The sequence below is a fragment of the Strigops habroptila genome, chromosome 3 (genome assembly GCF_004027225.2).
Source record: "Strigops habroptila isolate Jane chromosome 3, bStrHab1.2.pri, whole genome shotgun sequence".
Classification (NCBI taxonomy): Eukaryota; Metazoa; Chordata; class Aves; order Psittaciformes; family Psittacidae; genus Strigops; species Strigops habroptila.
This window is the reverse complement of record NC_044279.2, coordinates 60,847,357-60,856,452: the sequence shown is the minus strand read 5'-3', so window position 1 is coordinate 60,856,452 and position 9,096 is coordinate 60,847,357. Positions and strand designations below refer to the sequence as shown.

The window sequence follows — 9,096 nt, the reverse complement described above, 5'->3', positions numbered from 1 at the left end:
CCGCCCCGCCGCAGCCGGCGGGCAGGAGATCGGGGCTGCTCTGAGGAGACTCCCCTCGCAGCCCCCTCCCCGCGGCCGCCACCTCGCCTTCCTCCTCCGCCTCCTGCTCCTGCTCCTGCCGGGGTGCCGGCGGCGGCCAGGCGCGGCGAGCCTCTCCTCCCCCATTGTTCGCGGTCTCCCTCTCCCGCTCGTGTTTTTTCTTTTTTTTTTTCTTTTGTTATTTGCACTCGCATTGTGTTGTTTGTCTCTGAAGCCGCCTCATGACCACTAAAGGGATTTCACCTCGTCCTTGAGAGACAGAGAGAAGGGGGAAGGGGGGGAAGGAGGGGGAGAAGAGAAAGGAAGAGATCACCAAACACCCATCTCCCGGTCCCTCCCCGCACCTCTGCCTCTTCCCACCCCGCCAGTGTCTCACTTAGCACCCCGCGCCCGGAGGAGACATTGCAGACAGCGGGTAGGTGCCTGTCCGCTGCCGGTCTATAACTTTCGCCGGCGGGCGCTCAGCGCCCCGCGGGGTTCCCCGGGCGGCGGGGGGATGGCGGGCTAGCCCCGGCGAGGGGCAGCGCGGAGGGGCGGGCTCCGGTGGCGGGGCCGGGTTCCTCCCGGGCGCTCGCACACCTCCCGAAGTTTGGCACAACTTGTCACGCCCCCCCTTCCTCCTCCTCCTCCTGCTGCCGCCGCCGGGGCTGGGGCTGGGGGCGGGCCGGACGCGGTGCCCGCGCCTGTGTGGTGTGGCGGGGGGCCGCTGCTCCGCGCCCTGCCCAGGCATGGCTCGGCGCTCGGGATCCCGGCGGAGCCGGCGGACAGGAAGCTTTAAATTATTGTAATTGCCTCTCCGTGCGTGCGTGCGTGAGTGCCGAGCGGCGGCCGCCGTCCGCGCCGCTCTCGGGGAGGCGAGCCGCGGGGCGCGGGGGGCACCGCCGGGCACCGGGGAACGGGGGGCACAGGGACGAGGCTGTTCACATGTTTCTGCGAACTGTGTGCCTCGCTTTTGCCGGAGTCCGAGGGTGACTCCGGGGAAGGGCGCTGCAGGCTCTCGGTTCACCCATTTCGGCTGCTTTCCCCTCAGAAAGAAAACGGGTCATGGGGAAAAATGATGTCCCGGTCAGGGTGCGGAGCGCGGCCGCGCTCGTCCCCGCCGGCCCCCGGTCGAGCTGGCCCAAGCACCGGTGGTAGGAGCGAGCTGTGCCTCCTCAGAAAAGTTAAGGGACTTTATTACAGCCCGCCTGCGATCCTAGAATAACCGGAGCCGCTTGCCGGGAGGAACGTGATCGGCTTTTCCCTAGGGATGGCATGCTGCCTCAGCCCTGTACTTTGGTCAAGGGTAGAACCAATAGCAAGCTGTGGGATTTTGAGTAATAAGTGTGGGAATCTGCAAGAGGAGTAGGTCTAAGAGTGATTTGTTTTCTTACTGCTCATGAATAATGGCCTCTAGCTTATTTATTTATTTATTTTTTAAACCAGCAGGCCAACGAAATAGGCACGTGGGAGATTTGTAGGCGTTCAACATCGGGATCATCAACAGCAACAATACAGTAGGGGCGTCCAGGAGGAGGGTGTCTGAGCACAACTGTTTGCTTTGAGAGGCTAGTCTCACATGCTGGTGCAGGTAGCTTTTGTTATCGTTAATGCTACAAGCCAGCACCATCCTAAAATTAGAGAGGAAGTTTTTTCTTTTTCTTTTTTCTTGTTTTTTTTTTTTTTTTTTTTTAATAGAGCTGCATTTTGCTCCATCTCTGTCAAAGAATAGAATATTAACTTTAGTTCAAATTAAAAAAGGAAGTTGGATTCCAGCTGTAGAACTGCAAGATAATGTGTCCTGGCTTTCCTCCTCCCAATTTAAATACAGCTAGCTGTCTGCAGCCTTGCTGAAGTGAGCCACTCAGATTAAAAAGCAGCTTCTTATAAATGAGGAGCTAGTACAACGTTCTTCATCAAAATATTTTAGCACCTGAAACTTACCTGAGAACAGCTACTTGTATCTGCTGCTATTTTTATATCCTCTTAATCCTTCCCAGCACTGGAAAATACATTATTGCCTCAGAAACAAATTTTTCATCCTGCAAAATGCACTCTTTACAACTATTAAACTGGGATTGCAAGGGGAGTTTTTTATTTCATTTTATTTTTAATTTAGCTATATTATCGTGACAGATTACAGCCAGCTTTAGTTTACAAGGTTTGTCCAGTTGAAGAGAGAGAGGCTGGCATCAATGTGTTGCGTTTTGCGACTGGATAGCATGTCTGTTCTGACATGATTTGAACACAAGACCCCAATAAGCACATGGCCATTAGGCATGGAAATGTGGCAGCAGAGCTTTCTGATTGAACTTAAAACTGTTTCAGTTGAGAGTTACCCTGTAAGGAGTACAAGACTTGAAAGCTGTAAGTGTCTTATGTAAACAGATGGACATTGAGATGTATTGACTGTTTCGAGTTAATTCAGTTAACATGTGGGTGCACATGTATTTAATTTAGCCTAGTATAAGTTTTCGTAAGCGTTGGAAGCTAATACATGCTTTTCAGAGAGAAAAGGCTGCGAGTTTTGTCTATATGTGCTGGAGCTCCAGCTGTAGAGGTGCTTAGAGACTGTGATCGTCCTGATGTCATGATCTTGTAGTACCAGGTGAGACTTAACAGAAAGCTTGCAGTTTTTCATTTAAGGATGCAGGTAGCTTGCTAATGAATTTTGAAATGATAAGGTACCCTTCTGACGTCGCTGTGCTGAGAAAATATAAACATGCTTAAACATACATCTTGCTGCACTTTTATTGTACGTGCTGCTTGCCAAAACCAGTTAGGTTGAGCAATATCATTAAACTGTCAGATGTATTGTTTACAATGGGATAGTTCCTCCATGTTCAGGGTGAAGAAACAGCAGTTTTCTGTTACTCATCGTAAAAATGTACCGCTGCGTTCCAAGAAGGTTTGCAAGTGGCGTAGCTAACTATCGCTGCATAAAGCATGGGAGGAGATTGAGACTTCTTGGCATCTCTGACAGTGCTGCTGTAATGCAACGTGTGTACAGGAGCTTTGTTTCTGCCTGCAGTTCGTACTTACCCTGATATAAAACACTCTGATGTTGGCATATGGATACACCAAAAAACAGAGCGTTTGTTGAAAAATAAGAATTCGGCATTTAGGAGAAAGTAAATGAACAGTCCTTCTAAAAATACAACAGTATGCTAAAATATTGCCAAAGCGCTGCTCTGACGCTGTTGTAAGCTGTCATATTTTTTTGACCATTATAAATAGATTAGTATTATTATAAGGATTTTTTTCCTATTAGCAAAGAAGATTTTTTCCTGTTTTACTACATAAGAATCCTTGCATGTCCCCTGAATAGGCGGAGCTGTGCTTGCACTGAAGGCGGTAGGAACGTTGCTGGGGAGGAAGTGGGCAGCTGGGCCCTATACCTTGCGAATGGCCCTTGGAAAGCCTAAAAGCCTCCTGTACTGTAAACCTGTTTTTTTTTTTTTTATAATGTTTTACTTAATATTTTCAATTTCTTCAAGCATTAGAGTTGGTCCAATTAATCACTTTTGATGTGCTATGTAATCAGGATGAGATTAAAATTTGGTTTAGGCAGCAAATCGAAGCCTGAAACAACAACAAGCTCCTCTTCGGTGGCACTGAAGTGTTGGGGCTTGTGGGAATTTTCCTCCTTTTTCATGGTGTGTTTAGACCCAATTAGGAGAATTGCCTTTCAGACTTGTGGCCAACCAGGGAATTTGAAGCAATTTCTGTTTCTCTTTGTGAAAGTTGGTAACAGTTAAGAACGTTCAGGTCAGGATCAAAGCATTAGATTTGCATCCCACTGCTAGTCATGTTGCAGTAGCACCTTCTTTGGGCATTGTGTGGAGAGCGGAGGCTACAGGTAAAGTGGATTTCCAATGGCTTGTATACAGTCTGTTAAAGCAGCTCAACTCCAAGTGCTGCTTGCTTCACCGATGGACATCCTAGATAAGTGTAAGATGATCATTCTTGCAGTACCTTTCCTCATGTCTTTGGCCTCTTCAAACACGTGGTGAACACACAGGCACAGGCACAGGCACAGTACATTCTGCATACATGAAGCACATTGTCTGAACAAGTTTTTGTTGCTTACAGAGCACGCATCCTTTCTAGTTGCACACGTTTCTAGGCGAGGAGAGCATACGCTTTATGACAGCTTGAGGAGGGTCTCCTCTAATATTTCTAACAGCTTTATTTTCTGTCTTCTCCAGCCTCTCCCTTTTCCTTTGAGCTGCAAGCGTAGATTGAAACTTGGGTAATACATAAGAGGATCCTTTCATATTGGCTATTTTCAGAGGCACAAAGGACAATTACTTTCTCTTCCTACTAACCTCCTGCTGGCTCACTAGCTGCTTGGGAGGCTAGTGATTTTAAGAATGCCACTTTACCCAGTGCATCAAATACGGAGCAAATCTTTGCTCACCAAGATTCCAGTTCCTACACCCCATGGTAACACCAAAAATTGAACTTGAGTGGCCCAGAGCGCCAGCTCCTACTGTGAAGACTCATACAAGCATCAGCACTTTTTAGAGTTAAATTTGATCCATTGGCCCTGAGCAGTGCTGACAATTGCCAGCTAAAAGACCCTTCAGTGAATTGTCCTTTAACAGAAGTCTTTTTTTTTTTTTTTTCTCTCTCCCATTTCCTGTTGTTCTTTTAAATAAAAAGAAATCCTGGTGACAAAGCTAAAGTGTATTCTGTGATTATTGTTTAAAGAAAGAGTATTTACCTATATTTCAAGGAAGTGAATTGCCTGAAAATTGCAGGTCAGAGTTATTTTGTAAGGATAGTATTCTTCAGTACTGCAAAATCTTCTCAAGAAAAAAAATCACTATTAAAGTTATACATTTATGTACAAGTATTTGATCCTTTGAATGGTCATAGTTAAAATACATGGGAGAGTCTGCACTGTATTAACACTGTACTGGTGTGGTAAAGGACACTGAACACTTAAACCTGCCTTTTTGGTTTGTGAGGATGTCCGGAGAGAAGCTGAGCAGGCTCAGCTGGCCACTGCAATTTGATGATATTTTTTACCTTCTGCAAGGAGTATAATTTTACAGAACATCATCCAAATAAAACCATGTCCTGTAGAGGAGTGATTTCCATTGTATTCTCCTGGTCCCTGGCAAGGGTTTTACTTGAAATGAGTATAAAAGTCTTGGGAAAGCTGACAAAGTGTTGTTCAGTAAGCTTAGATTTGCTACGTGAGGTTTGCATACATAGCATTTGCTTTTGCTAGTCAAAGCCTAGGGAGATGCGTAAGGTACACTGGAGTATTAGTAGAATTGTATTTAAGGTCCTGTTCTTAGTGGCAGTGATGTTAATCTATTTAATTTAAAAACAGATTTTCAGCGCTGGCTTTTGGCTTAGGCAGGGTAAAAGGCGGGCTAGGACAGCAAAGAACTAGTGGGATAGGGTGAAGCTGCCTGCTCATAGCTGGGCAATAAGGGCTTCTCATGCTTCAAGAAGTTGCTTTGCCCATGCTTTTGAGGAGAAGGGACAAAACTCTGTTGCTCTGTTCAGAAGCATTGAGCTGACTGTGAAACAGATGTAAATATGGCTTGCAGTATCTTCAGTAACTATATGGGGTAAGTGAATACAACAGGTTTAAATTTGATTTGAGTGCCATACTGTGTTTTGTAGCAGGCAGTCTAAAGACACGTTTAATTAAACTGGTTCAATTTCTAAACTGGGATTATGAAGTCTACCTTTTACACTGCTGCAAAATCCCTGTTGTATCAGTAAGCTTTCAGTGTAATGAAAAGGGCTGGGGGACACAGCTGTAATCCGCAGCTAGCCAATTAACTATTTACTTAATAAGGATCTCAAACTTAATTTTACAGTCAATTTTTAAAAAAAGAAAGCAAAATACCTGTTACATGGCTAAGTAAGTGTCTCTGCTCAGTGAATGGAAGAGTTGCTTTTCTTAGGTGGGAACACCATTTCAATGTCACAACCAACCTTCTAGTGGGAGATTAGTCCTAATGGACCAGGTTTATACTGAGGAAAATTCGGAAACCATTAGAGAAGAGAAGAAAATTCGAAAAGGAATAGTTTTTGAGTGATTTCAGAGCAGACTGAATTGAAGGCAGATACTGACTTCTGCATGAAAGAATTCTTTACAAACACAGAGAAAATACTTGTTCTGTAACAGTGATTCATCCAGCAAATCACATGCTGGTGGAGTCTCTCCTTCTCCACTGACTCTGGAAGGAGCCTGGGGATATTGAGGCTCCCAGGGAAAGGCAGCTGCTGTGGTTCTTTGTGTGCTGTCCTTACATGTGCATCCGGTAACATGTAACTGTATTTCCAGTGAAATGAGATTGTTCCTTACGCTGTGGTATTAAAGATCATGCTTCTCATGCTAGAATATAGGCAAATGCATAAATAATAACAAGAAATATAATGTATGTGTCAATTACACTTCTGTATGCAAAATATATAAGAAGTGTATTCAGTCACAGAAAAGTGAGCGTGTTAATGCAATATAGTGCTTTACAAATTCAAATCTGGAAGAAGAGTGTGTTTAGCAGGAGATACTGTGCTCTGTGCTGTGCTTCAGATTTATTTTATATTTTTAATTGTATGCAGGGGGCCGCCAGAAGCAGGACTGTGATTCTGAGAAAACTAAATGATCTGTTCTGATTCCTGGGAATGTGAGTTTGTTTAGCGGCACCATGGTGCATTAAGTGCGTTGTGGTTGAGATTAACAAATGTAGGACAATTAATTAGCTCAGGCTTGCAAGTCATGCGTAGATTACTTGGTCAGTACGTGCACACGTAGGGTGAGCTTTTTAGTTCTTGCTGAAACTTGTTGCTGAGATTGGTTTTGTGCCTCCTGCCAATAAAAAAGAGAGCTGCAGTAGAAATGCTGAAGTACCTGTCACTTCTGTAAAACAGTTTCCAATTGAAACCTGAAATTATATATAATGAGGCATTCCTATCAGCAGGGTTGCTGTAGGTAAGTAGCAGTCTGCATGGGATGATGAAAGTTTTGTGACTGTTGAGGAATAATATTAATTCTCATGAGAGATTACAAATGAGTAAATGCTGATGAATAGGTGCAAATATGTATGCAAAATTTTAGTGCTTCTGAAAGGCAATTGACAGTTCTGGAAATTGAAGGCCTCTCTTTGCCAGGAAAGTGCTGTAGAGGAAAGCAGCACTGTAAAAACACATGCAATGCATCCCCAGTGTGACCAGGGGTGTATTCTGCAGGCAGCACCTCTGGGGTGAGGAGGGAGCCTGCTCGGTAAAACACTTGCGGATGTGATTCTCCAAGCGCACATATGCTAGATTACAAACACATTTAAAATGCGTGCTTGGGAACTTTGCATGGATGCTTACCTCTTCCCCCACTCACAAAATGCCATTAGACCAATATTGTGCTTTATATAAGACGTTATCTTTGAATGATCGCAGTATGTGTGTTTTTATGAGGAGTAATGGGGGAGAGGGAAGCAAGACCAGAGTCTTGCACCTTCTACTACATGTCCCGCTGTTCTTTTAATAACTCATGCGTTGCGTTGGTACAGAAAGTGGCTCCTAGTGAGTAGTAACAAGCTGAACTGGGGTAGAAAATGGAGAAGCCAGGGGATTCTAATCCTTAAAGGCACACTGGAGGTAAAGGTGTGGGTATAGCAACACGAATAGCAGCTGCAGTTATATACTCAAGCACCTCTGCAATGCACACAACTATAGTGTGAAGAAATAGCAGTAAGAGGCTACTTGGAAGAAAAATGCAGTTGCACAATAGTGTCAAGTTTTAAGAATGCAAGATTTTTCTTCTTGCTTTGATTAGTTTTAAATTCTGTGTTTTTATGTATGAGGAAAAGGAAAATATTTACTTGTATAATTATACAGATTTTTATGATTATTTTTATCTCAACACCAAAAGTTTTGCTCCTTCGGAGCCTAAAGTACTTAAAAATGTTTCTGTCTTCACTGTCCAGTTGTAAATGACTCAGAATATGGCATGTGAGTTGTGGAGATGTGGTTTATGGCCCTGATTAAGAACAGTATTTGAGTATAGGCTTAACTTCAGGAATGTGGCTTAGTTCATTTAAATTCAGCAAAATGTGACTGTTTGCACAAGTGCAGCGTTCAGTTAGAAAGGTGAGATTTCAATGCAGCCAAAGTCCCATTTTTGAAGGTAGTGCAGATAGTGCCCTGTTGACCTTCAGGGTGTTTTAGGTGTCGAAGTCACTGTAATTAAAGGGAAAAAAGAAAAAAAAAAATTTTCCTAAGTTGTTGCATTGTTAAATGTTGTCTGTTCGGAAAGCCTGCAGGGACTGTGATGAGTTTAAGAGGTGTCTTCCAGAAGCTCCAGAGACTGCAGGATTTACATGGATTCCTGTTTTAAAGAATGGTAATGAGGTCATTTTAAGTGGTTAATAGTAGCAGAGATTGGCTTCTCTAAGTCCTTGTATAGTTTTTCTTTTCTTTCTTAGCACTAGGGATGTTGGTCAGGTTGGACCTCAGGAGGCCACCTCCATGGGCAGGACTGGTCCTAGTAGCCGATGAGGTCGGCCATGTTTTTTTCCTAGCTGAGGCTTGAAAACCTTCATGAATGGAGGTGCCAAAACCTATCTGCAGCTTTTGGTTTCTTTTACTGTGTGTCTTTGTCTGATTATATTTGTTTGTGTTATGTTGCTGTTAAGTACGTCTGCGTTCATTTTATGGTGCTTTCTGGTCTTTTTTGCCTGATTTGATGTAGTAGATCAATAATGTGAGTATATATAGGATCTTTGTTTATAGTTTACATAAAAAGGATGGCTTTAACCTAGTGGAGCTGATCCTTCATGGCTCCCTTTGTCAGTAGAGTAGCTCCTGCAGAAAGTATTGCAGAGAAAGAACTTCTATCTCACCATTGTCTGTGATAGAGACAACTCATCTCACAAGGCTGAAGACGCCCATGTGAGAGCAGAGCTTAAGACACAGGAGGTAAGCATTATGGGCCTGGTTTTGTACCCACTGCCATCAGGGCAGACTGCTATTTGTTTTAGTCTGTTGATGCTAAAACCCTGAGGTGGTGACTCTTCGGAAGCTATAGTCACTTGAGCGTGCATCCAGATGGGA

The 9,096-nt window shown here is 44.0% G+C and overlaps 1 protein-coding gene across 1 annotated transcript in view; it reads left to right on the top strand.

Annotated features, from left to right (window-relative positions):
* Window positions 1-337: 337 nt before the first annotated feature.
* Window positions 338-9,096, top strand: part of SOX5 (SRY-box transcription factor 5) — a 644,656-nt gene continuing 635,897 nt past the window's right edge. The window contains exon 1 of the mRNA XM_030478980.1: window positions 338-454. The gene's annotated coding sequence lies outside the window, so the exon portion shown is untranslated. The remainder of the gene's footprint in view (window positions 455-9,096) is intronic.